At 35.4% G+C, this 16,550-nt stretch overlaps 1 protein-coding gene across 1 annotated transcript in view; it reads left to right on the top strand.

Moving 5' to 3' along the window:
* Nucleotides 1–2,853: 2,853 nt before the first annotated feature.
* The window catches only part of LOC137639995 (uncharacterized), a 96,182-nt gene continuing 82,485 nt past the window's right edge, over nucleotides 2,854–16,550 (top strand). The window contains exon 1 of the mRNA XM_068372337.1: nucleotides 2,854–3,054. The gene's annotated coding sequence lies outside the window, so the exon portion shown is untranslated. The remainder of the gene's footprint in view (nucleotides 3,055–16,550) is intronic.

The following is a 16,550-nucleotide window of genomic DNA, read 5'->3' as shown; positions in this document are numbered from 1 at the left end:
CCTATCCATCCCCTGAATACCAGAAATTATGAATATATAGAGAGCATTCTATGAATGAAGCGAATGAATGAAACGCCAACGAACCCCCGGAGGGAGATTGAGGGAGAGTTGTGTGGGAGGAGGATACTCTGGCAAAAGTCCACACAAATGACGTCAATGGTGAACCTTCGAAGTGGCACGGAGCCAACTGGGACTCGGTCTCTGCATCCTATACTCTAGGGACGGGATGAGTCATGTGTAATCCTTCCCTACGGTGATCTCCCGGTGACTTATCCTTCATGTTCTCTGTAGGAATATCAATACGTCTTTATTTCGTCCTGGTTTCTTTTTAAGTCTGAGGAAAAAAGATGAAGAACTTGTCGCTGACGAATGTAAACAAAGCAGGATTCTCTCGTTTCTCCGAGCCCGAATGATTTTATTGATTACTGATGCTCGATTTTCTCTTTAATGACAGTTCGTCTTCTCTTTATTTTGTCCTGGTTTCTTTTTAAGTCTGGGGAGAAGATGAAGCAATTCACGCTGATGAATATAAACAAAGCTTGACTCGGATGATCGATTCTCCTGTTTCTCCGAGTCAGATTGATTTCATTGATTAGTGATGTTTCAGTTTTCTTGAATAAAAACAGTTTTAAAGCTCACTGTGCATATGAGGACTGTTGACAAGCTAATTTTTATTTTTATACTGTTAGAAGAAAATAGTGTAATAATCTAACTGAGATAAATGAAGAAATTAGGTGTTAATGTTCATTTTATTCAAGATATCGTTTGAAAAGGTAAAAGTATTTCAGTATAAAAGAACGAGATGAATAAATCTGACAAGAATGACGAGAGCGGATGCCAGTGACATAGTTCCAGGTAGGAAAAAATAATCTTTAAAGATAATATATACAGGTAAATACACATGTATGAGAGATTTTTCTTATGAGTTATAAAAGGAAGGGAGGGAGAATTCTGCTAAGGGTTAAGAGCATTGGATGGTTATTAGCAAAATAAAATAGCTCATGATAAAGTTGTATTATCTATGCAGGTGAGTCGTTAGGTTATAACCGAGAGACTCTTGTGAATGGAACTAACTTTATTTTAAAAGAAAGCGAGCTTTTATAACAACAGTTTTAGTGAAAGGTCATAAAAACTCAAACAGATTGATACGAGCAGATATATGCAAGACTTGGTAATCAGTGCGAGAGGAGAGTGATAATGACTATATATATATATATATATATATATATATATATATATATATATATATATATATATATATATATATATATATATATATATATATATATATATATATATATATATATCAAAGTAGTTGAAGTAGGAAAGGGTTAAGAATGTCATCAGAGAGTTATTTCAATCAATCGATTGAGGTAAATAAACTAAAGAGTGTGGCAATATGAGCGCCAAACGTCCCCATAGAAGAGAGAGAGAGAGAGAGAGAGAGAGAGAGAGAGAGAGAGAGAGAGAGAGAGAGAGAGAAGAGAGAGAGAGAGAGAAAGAGCGATAATGAAAAAAAAAAAGAGAGAGAGAGAGAGAGAGAGAGAGATTCACAAAACGATAATGAAACGAGAGAGAGAGAGAGAGAGAGAGAGAGAGAGAGAGAGAGAGAGAGAGAGAGAGAGAGAGAGAGAGAAGGAGCGTTGTCAAGGGAAGGAGTAAGCGCTTCCTCTCCTTCCAGAGAGAGCGAGAAGGTTGAGTGTCTGCCTGACGTTGGAAACTGTCGGAGGGAAATCCCCTTTACGTGGGTAGATGCGGGGGCGCTTCGGGGAAAGATCGAGTCGTCATGGAAAGGACTTGGAAGACTAATCATTCTTTTATTTATGTGTTCGTGAAATGGACAGCTTTGAAACCTGTGTAATCTCGCAATTTGTTCGGTCGGTCTAGACTTGTGGGAACAAGAAGGGTAAGATTTTGCTCCCACTAACTATTATTATTATTATTATTAGTAGTAGTAGTAGTAGCAGTAGTAGCAGTAGTAGTAGTAGTAGTATTACTATCATCATCACCATCATCATCATCTCCTCCTTCGCCAGACGTTTCTATCTTGAGCTTTTAAATCAATACTTCTCCATTCGTCTTCTCCAGCAAGTATTATTATTATTATTATTATTATTATTATTATTATTATTATTATTATTATTATTATCTCCTCCAACGCCTTTTAACGCAAAGGGCCTCGGTTAGATTCCCCAGTCATCTCTATCTTTGAGCTGTTAATTCAATAATTCTCTATTCGTCTTCTCCAGCAAGTATAATTATTATGTCTCCTACCCCACAATTTACTTCTTTGTATATAAGTCAAGTAATCATCTACCGAGCCTTGGTTTAGGTATATTCCCCAGTTGGGACTTTGGGTAATTTTCGAATGTAAGGCCAAAATCTATGATTAGAAAAACTACAGAATTAGCTTGTAGAACAAAGCTTGCCACCTCTTTAAAAAAAGCGACTTTTGCCCATTTCCTTTACGTGTAAGATGCTAGATATAAAATGATAAATCACAAGAATAGCATATTCAACTGGAAATCTGTAGCGATAGAATGCATCATTGTTGATAAATAGGTGCTTCAGATAGTCGCCTCTTAACAACAGCAAAGGGCGTATTGTTATTGGTCAAATGGGGCTTCAAATAGTCACCTCTTAAAAGAAAAAGTATAAGAAAAATTTATATGTATATAGCAACAGGACTTAAACATCGATGAAGGCTATATTTCGCGTTCCACACATTCCATAAACTATGAAGGCAGGCTTTTGAAAGTAGGCCAACCACTTGGTTAAGCTCATGATGGAAGTCATTATGGTGTGAGGTGGAAGACTTTCCGAACTGGGACAGCCACTCAAGTCTAAGAGAATAGCCCAGTACGATCTGGGTTCTGGGTGTGTGTCATTTGCTCGAGTGCTATGTAGGGCGTTAATTAAATAAGCATTTTAACGATGGTCCACAGTGATTTGCCATATTCTACGAGATGGATATTAGTGAAGGTGATCCGTTGAAATATCAGGCATACATTCTGAAGACCCATTTCTACGCCTGAAGAGCTGGGAGAGCAAAACGTAAGTACACAGGCTAACCTAAAGGGTCAGGTATATCTTAGCTAAGTTCAGTTCAGTTAAAATTGCTCCAGTTTATATGGAACACGGGGTCTTGTGTTAGCCAAGCAGCTGAGCCAAGTCACAGATCGTAAACATTCATGTGTGTGTGAAAATCTGGATTATAAGTCACGCCTAATCTTCAAGATAGACAGAGAGGGAACGTGGCACATCAGGGATAAGGAGTAAATGATAGTCAACTCTTTCTCTACGTGTTTCATCAACAGCTATACTAACCACTTAGCTTCTTGATTTCCCCTTTACTCTATGTTAATTTAAGGGCTGCTTTTGTGGTCCTATACAGCAAGGGAACCCTACTCTATACAGGGCCTCCACAGTCATTTTATCATATTTATTCGAAAGTCTTAAATATTTCACACTGCGTATTGCACGTTTATTGTTAAATCGACATTATCGAAGCACTTACAGAACAAGAAAGTGTTCATTTTCCTCTTGAAAGCCTTAATATCTTCAATCTTACGGATGTCTCGTGGGAGCTTATTGCATAGTCTCGGGGCCGCATACTTAAAGGCTCTAGAGCCTGCAGTTGACATATATCTAGGTTCCAATAATTTGAAACTATCTAACTATTCGCGGGTCAACAAGATTCGTTGGCTGCACAATATGTAGCAATTCTCTTAGATATTTTGGACGTCCGGTTCTGATAACTTGATGGGTTATTGTAGGTATTTTTAACTCGATATTTAATATTCTCGTGTCAACAAGATTCGTTGGCTGCACAATATGTAGCAATTCTCTTAGATATTTTGGACGCCCAGTTCTGATAACTTGATGGGTTATTGTACGTATTTTAAACTCAATTCTTGCTTTAATAGGCAGCCAGTGTAAATCAATTAGTATAAGATTATCCTTTCTCGAGTTGGGACACCATTTATCAGTCTTTCTCCTCTGTTTATTATGTTATGTAATTTCTCAAGTTATACTTTTGGTAGATTGTAGTAGATGGAGTTACAGTAGTCAATCTTTGGGGCCGGGGCTCTCGTATCATTATCAGATGAATCTAGCTAGATAAGGAACAGTAGAAGAAGTCCTAGCATATAAATCCCCTGTATTTACATTTGTAGATTTTGAATAACTCTCAGAAAACTAATTAATTCACACCTCAGCATACCTTAAGATCATATAAAAATACACGAAGGCGATAGTTTTTGGTCATAAGTATACGTAGGCAAAAAATTGACTCGGTTACGTGATACATAATATGCTGAAAACGTATACAAAAAAATTATAAATATGTATAAAATCAAATAAACGTTAAAACATATGAACACAAATACAAGAAAAAGAGTTAGCAAACAGAGACAGACAGAGGTAAAAACACCAGACTAAGAGAGAGAGAGAGAGAGAGAGAGAGAGAGAGAGAGAGAGAGAGAGAGAGAGAGAGAGAGAGAGTGTGTGTGTGTGTGTGTTACAAGGTTTTTGGTTGTCTCGAACTTTCTAGTCCATCCTCGGAGACTTCATTTGTTCTTGGGTATTGTGTGTGTGTGTGTGTAGAGAGAGAGAGAGAGAGAGAGAGAGAGAGAGAGAGAGAGAGAGAGGAGAGAGAGAGAGAGAGAGAGAGAGAGAGAGGAGTTACAAGGTTTTTGGATGTCTTGAAGACTTTTTAGTCCATCCTCGGAGACTCCATTTGTTCTTGAGCAGTACGAATTACTTGAGAGAGAGAGAGAGAGAGAGAGAGAGAGAGAGAGAGAGAGAGAGAGAGAGAGAGAGAGAGAGAGAGAGAGAGAAGCTGTTTGAAATTCTTGCCCTCCTTAATTATTATTATCCGGGACTAAAAATATGACTGAGTCTGACTGGTGTCATTTGTTTCTAAAAATTGGATTTAGACTTTATGATATGGCCACATGGAAGCGATCTATTGAGCTTATACAATCAGGAATTATCATAACAATGTTCTACTCAAAGGTTTGGTCGTAAATGTCATTCAGTTGTTGTAAGACGTTCCACTTGTGAAACGTTCTGAGGAGTACATTTTAAGACGTTCCACTTATGAAATATTTAGAGGAGTGCGTTTTAATACGTTCCATGAAGAGTAGCTTTTAAGACGTTCCACTTATGAAATGTTCAGAGGAGTATGTTTTAAGACGTTCCATGAAGAGTAGCTTTTAAGACGTTCCACTTATGAAATGTTTAAGAGGAGTACGTTTTAAGACGTTCCATGAAGAGTAGCTTTTAAGACGTTCCACTTTTGTTCAGAGTACGTTTTTAGACGTTCCATGAGGAGTATGTTTTAAGACGTTCCACTTGTGAAATGTTCAGAGGAGTACGTTTTAAGACGTTCCACTTATGAAATGTTCAGAGGAGTATGTTTTAAGACGTTCCATGAAGAGTAGCTTTTAAGACGTTCCACTTATGAAATGTTCAGAGGAGTATGTTTTAAGACGTTCCATGAAGAGTAGCTTTTAAGACGTTCCACTTATGAAATGTTTAAGAGGAGTACGTTTTAAGACGTTCCATGAAGAGTAGCTTTTAAGACGTTCCACTTTTGTTCAGAGTACGTTTTTAGACGTTCCATGAGGAGTATGTTTTAAGACGTTCCACTTGTGAAATGTTCAGAGGAGTACGTTTTAAGACGTTCCACTTATGAAATGTTCAGAGGAGTACATTTGAAGACGTTCCACTTATGAAATGTTCAGAGGAGTACGTTTTAAGACGTTCCACTTATGAAATGTTCAGAGGAGTACGTTAAAAGACGTTCCACTTATGAAATGTTCAGAGGAGTACGTTAAAAGACGTTCCACTTGTGAAATGTTCAGAGTACGTTTTAAGACGTTCCACTTATGAAATGTTCAGAAGAGTATATTTTAAGACGTTCCACTTATGAAACGTTCAGGGGAGTGTATTTTAAGACGTTTCACTTATGAAATGTTCAGAAGAGTATATTTTAAGACGTTCCACTTATGAAACGTTCAGGGGAGTATATTTTAAGACGGTCCACTTATGAAATGTTCAGAGGAGTACATTTGAAGACGTTCCTCTTATGAAATGGACAGAGGAGTACATTTGAAGATGTTCCACTTATGAAATGTTCAGAGGAGTACGTTAAACGACGTTCCACTTATGAAATGTTTAGAGGAGTACATTAAAAGACGTTCCACTTATGAAATGGTCAGAGGAGTACATTTGAAGATGTTCCACTTATGAAATGTTCAGAGGAGTACGTTAAACGACGTTCCACTTATGAAATGTTTAGAGGAGTACATTAAAAGACGTTCCACTTATGAAATGTTCAGAGGAGTACATTTGAAGACGTTCCACTTATGAAACGTTCAGAAGAGTACATTTGAAGACGTTCCACTTATGAAATGTTCTGAGGAGTACATTTGAAGACGTTCCACTTATGAAATGTTCAGAGGAGTACGTTTTAAGACGTTCCACTTATGAAACGTTCAGAGGAGTATATTTCAAGGTGTTCCACTTATGAAATGTTCAGAGGAGTACATTTTAAGACGTTCCACTTATGAAATGTTCAGAGGGAGTACGTTTTAAGACATTTCACTTATGAAATGTTCAGAGGGAGTACGTTTTAAAACGTTCCACTTAAGAAATGTTCAGAGGAGTATATTTTAAGACATTCCACTTATGAAATGTTCAGAAGAGTACGTTTGAAGACGTTCCACTTATGAAATGTTCAGAGGAGTATATTTTAAGACGGTCCACTTATGAGATGTTCAGAGGAGTGCGTTTTAAGACGTTCCACTTATGAAATGTTCAGAGGCGTACGTTTTAAGACGTTCCACTTATGAAATGTTCAGAGGAGTATATTTTAAGACTTTTCACTTATGAAACGTTCAGAGGAGTATGTTTTAAGACGTTCCACTTATGAAATGTTCAGAGGAGTATATTTTAAGACGTTCCACTTGTGAAACGTTCAGAGGAGTATATTTTAGGACGTTCCATTTATGAAACGTTCAGAGGAGTATATTTTAAGACGTTCCACTTATGAAATGTTCAGAGGGGTACGTTTTAGGACGTTCCATTTATGAAACGTTCAGAGGAGTATATTCTAAGACATTCCACTTATGAAATGTTCAGAGGAGTACATTTTAAGACGTTCCACTTATGAAATGTTCAGAGGAGTACGTTTTAAGACGTTCCACTAATGAAATGTTCAGAGGAGTACGTTAAAAGACGTTCCACGAGTAGTACGTCTTAAAACGTTCCATTAATGAGACTTTCATGACACATCTTAAGACGCTACATTTATATTTAAGTGAAATATAACTTTAACCTTAATTATATAACGAATAGTAATTAAAAAGTACCTAATTACAGTAGTATGTATGTGTATGAATATGTGTATATGTGCATATGTATATGTATATGTATCTATATGTAAATGAATAAGTACGTATATTTATTTATATGCATATGTATGTATATGATTTTGTATGAACATGTATATGGTAGTGTTTATGTATATGTATATATTAGTGTGTATACATATGTATAAATCAGTGTATATATATGTATCAGTCAGTGTGTATATATATGTATATATTAATGTTTATGTATGCATATACATACATTAGTATGCAGATTTGTACCAAATTGGATGAAGTCCTGCTTTCTCAATTTTATTTTATTATAATGAAAAATTGAATTTCAATTTTTAATCAATTGGCTTCGAAAGAAAATTGATAGCTTCCGTTATTTAGAATTAGAGACAGCAGGCATTTATGATGGAGTTTATTAAGCAGAAATCTTAACATTTCCTGTAATAGTTCTTAGCCAAATAAGAGCCTAAAGTATCGAAACAGGAAATAGCTTTAAAATTATTCATTTCTATTTGTGTTTTTCACAAACTAGACGTTGATTTGAATGAATTTCACTCGCTAGATGCTGATTTGATTGTTTACAAAATATGGGAGAATTTCTGCATATCCGGTAATAATTCTTCGCCATATAAGAGCTTAAAGTATCGAAACAGGAAATCCCTTCTAATTGATGCATTTCTATTTGTGCATTTCACTCACTAAATGCTGATTTGATTGTTTACAAACAATGGGAGAATTTCCGCATTGAAGGCCCGGAGCCTTTCGGAAGTTCCGTTCGCCCTCAGCCAAGAATAACAAGAGATAAACAAACCCACTTTCCTTCGCCAAAGACAAACGCATCTGAAACAAAGCACATTCATACGCCCACCTGCCTTAACACGGAATATCTCTCTATTGAGGCCACCTACTGTAAGCTAACCCGCTTAGATATTTCCTCAGTTCATCGGAATTGAAAACGGAGTTATTTATATCCCACTTCATCCGCATTCTATGCCAAGTTTTAAAGGTTTAAAGGCCTCTCGTGAATGGCAGAGGCAAGGGATAGTGATATTATCCTATTAAGTAGGACAATACCCTAGAGACTGACCACGCAAGCTAGGATCAAGGAGGGCCAGGCAACGACTACTGATGACTCATCAGATAGATCTATAGGCTCCCCCAAAACACCCCCCTCCCCATCCTTTACACACGAGGATGGTGAGGTTCAAGAGACTAAAGAAACTAACGAGTTTCAGCGAGACTCGAATCCCAGTCTGGCGTTCACCAGTCAGGGACGTTACCACATCAGCCATCACAACCCAATTCATATGATTTGTGTAGATTTCTTATGTATTATCACCCTGTTTAGTTTGACTTTAGATAGACGTTTAGGGATTCAAATTATTTTAATGGTCACTGCTATCTAAGTGGGGCTATAAATTTTGCTTATAAAGACAGAGCTAGTCGATTGGTTCTCTCTCTCTCTCTCTCTCTCTCTCTCTCTCTCTCTCTCTCTCTCTCTCTCTCTCTCTCTCTCTCTCTCTCTCTCTTTATATATATACATATATATATATATATATATATATATATATATATATATATATATATATAATGTATGTATGTATATATGTATGTATGTATATATATATGTGTATGTATGTATATATATATATATGTATATATATATATATATATATATATATATATATATATATATATATATACATATATATATATGTATATACATATATATATATATATATATATATATATATATATATATATATATATATATATATATATATACTGTATACATATATCCAACCCAGAACACTCAAATATTCGTAAAACACGCTAAAATGGGTAAACTCGATATTGACAGTAAAGATTTTAGCATTTTAGGTCAAGTATCAAAATACCATTGACTTGCCCATTCTTGAGTCGATGTCAACAACTTGTTTCGACTTTTAAACACTCGAGGTTCCTCCACACAATTCGGTCTGATGTAAGGGCCGCATTATCCCTAAGGGCTTGAAACCAAGGGGCCCACTGAGAGCAGGGGTCCAAGGTCCCAGCAAGAAGCAGGGGCCCAAGGTCCCAGCAAGAAGAAGGGGCCCAATGTCCCAGCAAGAAGCAGGGGTCCTTTAAGAGTAGGGCACCACCAAGAAACGGCCCTATGCAATTTTTTCCTTTCAGTGTTAAATATGAAAAGGGGGTTGTTTACTTCATTTGTAATGTTATTGTGATAGATAGTACGAAGGAGAGCGGGAAATATGTAAGGGGTTTCCCATTTGGGGATATCGAAGGACCCAAAAGAAGCTCAAAGCCTTGGGGTCCTGTCATATCCTTCTTCCCTTCGTTTGGCTTCCGATGATGACAGTCAGTTCTACATTACGTTACTACGATGTTGGTTCCACTTTGTAATTAGGTTATGTATAGTACTTTTTTATTTCTTATATTTTTGCTTTTGTTAATTCTCGTTTTTACTGTTTTATATGGTTTTTTTACCAGTTTTTACTATTTCTTAATGTTGTGGATTTATTTTCTAGTTATAGCCCTGCAAAATGTAAATTGGGTAATCACACAATTTCGTGATTATTAAAGCGATTTTAAAAGCAGCTGTCTTCTATATTTAATGTTCCTATATATACTGTATATATATATATATATATATATATATATATATATATATATATATATATATATATATATATATATATATACTGTGTATATATATGTATATATATATATATATGTATATATATGTATATATATATATATATATGTATATATATATATATAAATATATATATATATATATAAATATATATATATATATATATATATATATAAATATATATATATATATATATATATATATACATATATATATATATATATATATATATATATATATTATATATACATATATATATTTATAAATATATAGGCTTGTGTATATATATACATATATATATATATATATATATATATATATATATATATATACATATATATACTTAAATATATATATATATATATATATATATATATATATATATATATATATATATGTATATATATACATACATATATATATACATATATATATATATATATATACATATATATACTTAAATATATATATATATATATATATATATATATATATATATGTATATATATACATACATATATATATACATATATATATATATATATATATATATATATATATATATATACTTAAATGTATATATATATATGTATATATATACATACATATATATATACATATATATATATATACTTAAATATATATATATATATATACATATATATATATATATATATATATATATATATATATATGTATATATACATACATATATGTATATATATGTATATATATACATATATATACATAATATATATATATATATATATATATATACACACACACATATATATACACATATACACATATATATACATATATATATATATACATATATATAGTGTGTATGATCAGCACCTAAGCCCCATTTCCTCCCAAGCTAGTAACAAGGAGGGCCAGGCAATGGCTGCTGATGACTCATCAGGTAGACCTTTAGGCTCCCCCAAACAGACACTACAAGAAACGATCGAGCTTTAGCGGGATTCGAACGCAAGTCCAGCAGACCTTCAGGCAGGGAGGTTTCCAATAGGCCAACACAAACCTTACTCTTTCTTGTTTTGTCTTTACTCATTTGCTTGTTCAGTTTTGTTTGTTTTCTTGTTTACTTTGGTTTGTTTCAGAATATTTAATTTTTCGTTTTGGCTTTTGTATTAAAGACAAATGTTATTATTATTATTATTATTATTATTATTATTATTATTAGTATTATTACTTGCTAAGCTACAACCCTAGTTGGAAAAGCAGGAGGCTATAAGCCAAGGGGACCCAACAGTGAAAATAGCCCAGTGAGGAAAGGAAAAAAGGAAAATAAAAAAGTAGCAACATTAGAATAAATAACTCCCACAAAAACTATGAAGGCTTTTAACAAAACAAGAGGTAGAGAAATAAGATAGAATAGTGTGCCCGAGTGTACCCTCAAGCAAGAGAACTCTAACCCAAGACAATGGAAGACCAAGGTATAGAGGCTATGGCACTACCAATATATTTGCCTAAGCAAAAAAATCTCATATAAAGGAAATTACGAACAAAAGACATTTATAGCAGTGATGTTATCAGCTTTGGCAGAGCAGGGGTCCATTCTGAGGAAAAGGAAAACCAAATAAATTTTAAGTCCGCCAACGCATGAGAGTTATTGAGGAACTATCACTCCGATCAACTTTAGCTGTCACTTGCTATTCGATCTGCCTTAATTTCTAGATTTTCTCCTGTTCAATTATGTTTATATTTGGATGAGAAAGTTCTTCTTAGAATTTCGTGGCTGAAGGTATTCATCGAACATTCCGTCTTTCTTACTTGAATTTGTCTTTTCTTGGTCTTACGTGGAAGTATCAGTACAGATTCAATTATTATTTCTTGCCTGCTAATCATTATTATTATTATTATTATTATTATTATTATTATTATTATTATTATTATTATTATTATTATTATTATTATTATTATTATTATTATTATTTTTATTATTTCTATTATTATTTTTATTATTATTATTATCATTATTATTATTATTATTATTATTATTATTATTATTATCAAAAGCCAAGTTACAACCTTAGTTGGATAAGCAAGATGATATACACTCAAGGGCTCCAACAAGGAAAAATGGCCCAGTGAGGAAAGGAATAAGGAAAGAGATAAGCTACAAGAGAAGTAATAATCAAAATAAAATACTTTAAGAACAGTAACAACATTAAATTAGATCTTTTATATATAAACGATAAAAACTTTAAAACAAACAAGAGGAAGAGAAATAAGAAAGAACAGCGTACCCAAGTGTACCCTCAAGCAAGAGAACTCTGATCTAAGGCAGTGGAAGGCCATGGTACAGAGGCTATTGCACTACCCAAGACTAGTTAACAATGGTTTGATTTTGGAGTGTTCTCCTAGAAGAGCTGCTTAACATAGCTAAAGAGTCTCTTCTATCTTTACCAAGAAGTAGCCACTGAACAAGGATATTGCAGTAGCTAACCCCTTGTGCAAAGAAAAATGTTTGGTATTCCCAGTGTTGTCAGCTGTGTGGGGGCAGAGGAGAATGCGGAAAGAATAGACCAGACTATTCGGTCTATGTGTGTAGGCAAAGACAAAATGAGCCGTACCCAGAGACAGGGTTACGGGAATATGTCATATCTGGCAAATTAATTCCCATCTATATAAGTTAGGGGCATAAGTGACTTCAAGAGCAACACGAACTATCAAATGGAAAGGTATAAAATCCTCAATTAATAATTCATATGGTCTGCCCTTATGGGTTTTGAATGAAAATATTTGTCTTCCAGATTCAAGCTTTGTTAATCAAATGAAATCGAGACTGACAGAACATGAATATAAAATATTCTCGAAAACCAACGTACAAATGACCTTCCGTGAAAATATTCGAATAAATACATCCATGAATAGACATATAAAATGCACTGTTTTATATTTGAGTTCTCTTGCTTGAGGGTACACTCGGGCACACTATTCTTTCTTACTTCTCTTCCTCTTTTGGTGTTGTAGCTGTTCTTGAAATATTATATTTTTTACCTTGCTTCCTTTCTTCACTGGGCTATTTTCCTTGTTGGAACCCTTGGGCTTATAGCATCCTGCTATTCCAACTACGGTTATAGCTTAGCAAGTAATAATAACAATAACAATAACGATAATGATAATGATAATAATAATGATAATGATAATGATAATAATAATAATATTCTGCCAGACCAGCTGGAAGATAACCAATTCAGAAATTTGAGTTTTTTTTTAGCATTAGATTTATGACGTCCTTTGAACCCTTCATGACTTTTACATTACTAATGTTGATTACCATATCATAAACACCATCAACGTCAGCACTGACACCTGCATCAATCTCCCTCTCTGTCTCACAAACAAATCTGAAAGCTGCATTTAGATCCAGAGAGGAAAAATTATCGTTTTACATTCATCGGTTTGGGTGAACAGATTCGTTTGATCTGGAGCCTGCAATGAAAATCCTTTGCCTCTCTCCACCTCTACAAGTGAAATAGAAAAAAAGTAAATTGTCCAAGGCTATAGTAGATGACGTGTGTGAGATCGCATCAAAGGGTGTCCATAGATAAACATTTCCCCTTTTGCGAAAGAGACGAGTTGTTTCGTCTCTGTATGGTCTTCCAATTGCTCTTCATGAGATATGTCAACTGATATTATATAGATCAGGGGTTCCCTATCTGGGGTAGACTACATGTAGCAATTGCTCTTCATAAGCTATGTCAACTAATATTGTCTAGATCAAGGGTTCCCAATCTGGGGTAGACTACATGTAGCAATTACACTTCATGAGCTATGTCAACTGATATTGTATAGATCAGGGGTTCCCAATCTGGGTAGACTACATGTAGCAATTACACTTCATGAGCTATGTCAACTGATATTGTATAGATCAGGGGTTCCCAATCTGGGTAGACTACATGTAGCAATTGCTCTTCATGAGCTATGTCACTGATATTGTCTAGATCAGTGGTTCCCAATCAGGGGTAGACTACATGTAGCAATTGCTCTTCGTGAGCTATGTCAACTGATAATGTCTAGATCAGGCGTTCCCAATCTGGGGTAGACTACATGTAGCAATTGCTCTTCATGAGCTATGTTAACTGATATTGTCTAGATCAGAGGCTCCCAATCTGGGGTAGACTACATGTAGCAATTGCTCTTCATGAGCTATGTTAACTGATATTGTCTAGATCAGAGGCTCCCAATCTGGGGTAGACTACATGTAGCAATTGCTCTTCATGAGCTATGTTAACTGATATTGTCTAGATCAGAGGCTCCCAATCTGGGGTAGACTACATGTAGCAATTGCTCTTCATGAGCTATGTTAACTGATATTGTCTAGATCAGAGGCTCCCAATCTGGGGTAGACTACATGTAGCAATTGCTCTTCATGAGCTATGTTAACTGATATTGTCTAGATCAGAGGCTCCCAATCTGGGGTAGACTACATGTAGCAATTGCTCTTCATGAGCTATGTTAACTGATATTGTCTAGATCAGAGGCTCCCAATCTGGGGTAGACTACATGTAGCAATTGCTCTTCATGAGCTATGTTAACTGATATTGTCTAGATCAGAGGCTCCCAATCTGGGTAGACTACATGTAGCAATTGCTCTTCATGAGCTATGTTAACTGATATTGTCTAGATCAGAGGCTCCCAATCTGGGGTAGACTACATGTAGCAATTGCTCTTCATGAGCTATGTTAACTGATATTGTCTAGATCAGAGGCTCCCAATCTGGGGTAGACTACATGTAGCAATTGCTCTTCATAAGCTATGTTAACTGATATTGTCTAGATCAGGGGCTCCCTATCTGGGGTAGACTACATGTAGTAATTGCTCTTCATGAACTATGTCAACTGATATTGTCTAGATCAGGGGTTCCCAATCTGGGGTAGACTACATGTAGCAATTGCTCTTCATGAACTATGTCAACTGATATTGTCTAGATCAGGGGTTCCCAATCTGGGGTAGACTACATGTAGCAATTGCTCTTCATGAGCTATGTCAACTGATATTGTCTAGATCAGGGGTTCCCAATCTGGGGTAGGCTACATGTAGCAATTGCTCTTCATGAGCTATGTCAACTGATATTGTCTAGATCATGGGTCCCCAATCTGGGGTAGACTACATTTAGCAATTGCTCTTCATGAGCTATGTCACCTGATATTATCTAGATCACGGGTTCCCCAATCTGGGGTAGACTACATGTAGCAATTGCTCTTCATGAGCTATGTCAACTGATATTGTCTAGATCAAGGGTTCCCAATCTGGGGTAGACTACATGTAGCAATTGCTCTTCATGAGCTATGTTAACTGATATTGTCTAGATCAGGGGTTCCCAATCTGGGGTAGACTATATGTAGCAACTGCTCTTCATGAGCTATGTCAACTGATATTGTCTAGATCAGGGGTTCCCTATCTGTGGTAGACTACATGTAGCAATTGCTCTTCATGAGCTATGTCAACTGATATTGTCTAAGATCAGGGGTTCCCAATCTGGGTAGACTACATGTAGCAATTGCTCTTCATGAGCTATGTCAACTGATATTGTCTAGATCAGGGGTTCTAAATCTGGGGTAGACTACATTTAGCAATTGCTCTTCATGAACTATGTCAACTGATTTTGTCTAGATCAGGGGTTCTAAATCTGGGGTAGACTACATTTAGCAATTGCTCTTCATGAACTATGTCAACTGATTTTGTCTAGATCTAGGGTTCTCAATCTGGGGTAGATTACATGTAGCAATTGCTCTTCATGAGCTATGTCAACTGATATTGTCTAGATCATGGGTTCCCAATCTGGGGTAGACTACATGTAGCAATTGCTCTTCATGAGCTATGTCAACTGATATCGTCTAGATCAGGGGTTCCCAATCTGGGGTAGACTACATGTAACAATGGCTCTTCATGAGGTATGTCAACTGATATTGTCTAGATCAGGGGTTCCCAATCTAGGGTAGACTACATGTAGCAATTGCTCTTCATGAGCTATGTTAACTGATATTGTCTAGATCAGGGGTTCCCAATCTGGGGTAGACTACATGTACCAATTGCTCTTCATGAGCTATGTTAACTGATATTGTCTAGATCAGGGGTTCCCAATCTGGGGTAGACTACATGTAGCAATTGCTCTTCATAAGGTATGTCAACTGATATTGTCTAGATCAGGGGTTCCTAATCTGGGGTAGACTACATGTCGCAATTGCTTTTCATGAGCTATGTCAATTGATATAGTCTAGATCAGGTGTTCCCAATCTGGGGTAGACTACATGTAGCAATTTCTCTTTATGAGCTATGTCAACTGATATTGTCTAGATCAGGGGTTCCCAGTGGTTCATTTCTACTCCTTAGGGAGTACATTAGATTTGAGAGAGTAGTCAATACTATGCAGTGCATAAGGTAATCTGCAAAGCGATCGAATAATAAAACCATATCACTACCCAACACCAGAAAATACTAATCCAGGTTCCCTTGGAAACTATTTTTTTAGAAAA

Source organism: Palaemon carinicauda, chromosome 4 (assembly GCF_036898095.1).
Source record: "Palaemon carinicauda isolate YSFRI2023 chromosome 4, ASM3689809v2, whole genome shotgun sequence".
NCBI classification, from domain to species: domain Eukaryota; kingdom Metazoa; phylum Arthropoda; class Malacostraca; order Decapoda; family Palaemonidae; genus Palaemon; species Palaemon carinicauda.
This window is presented reverse-complemented; position numbering and strand designations above follow the sequence as displayed.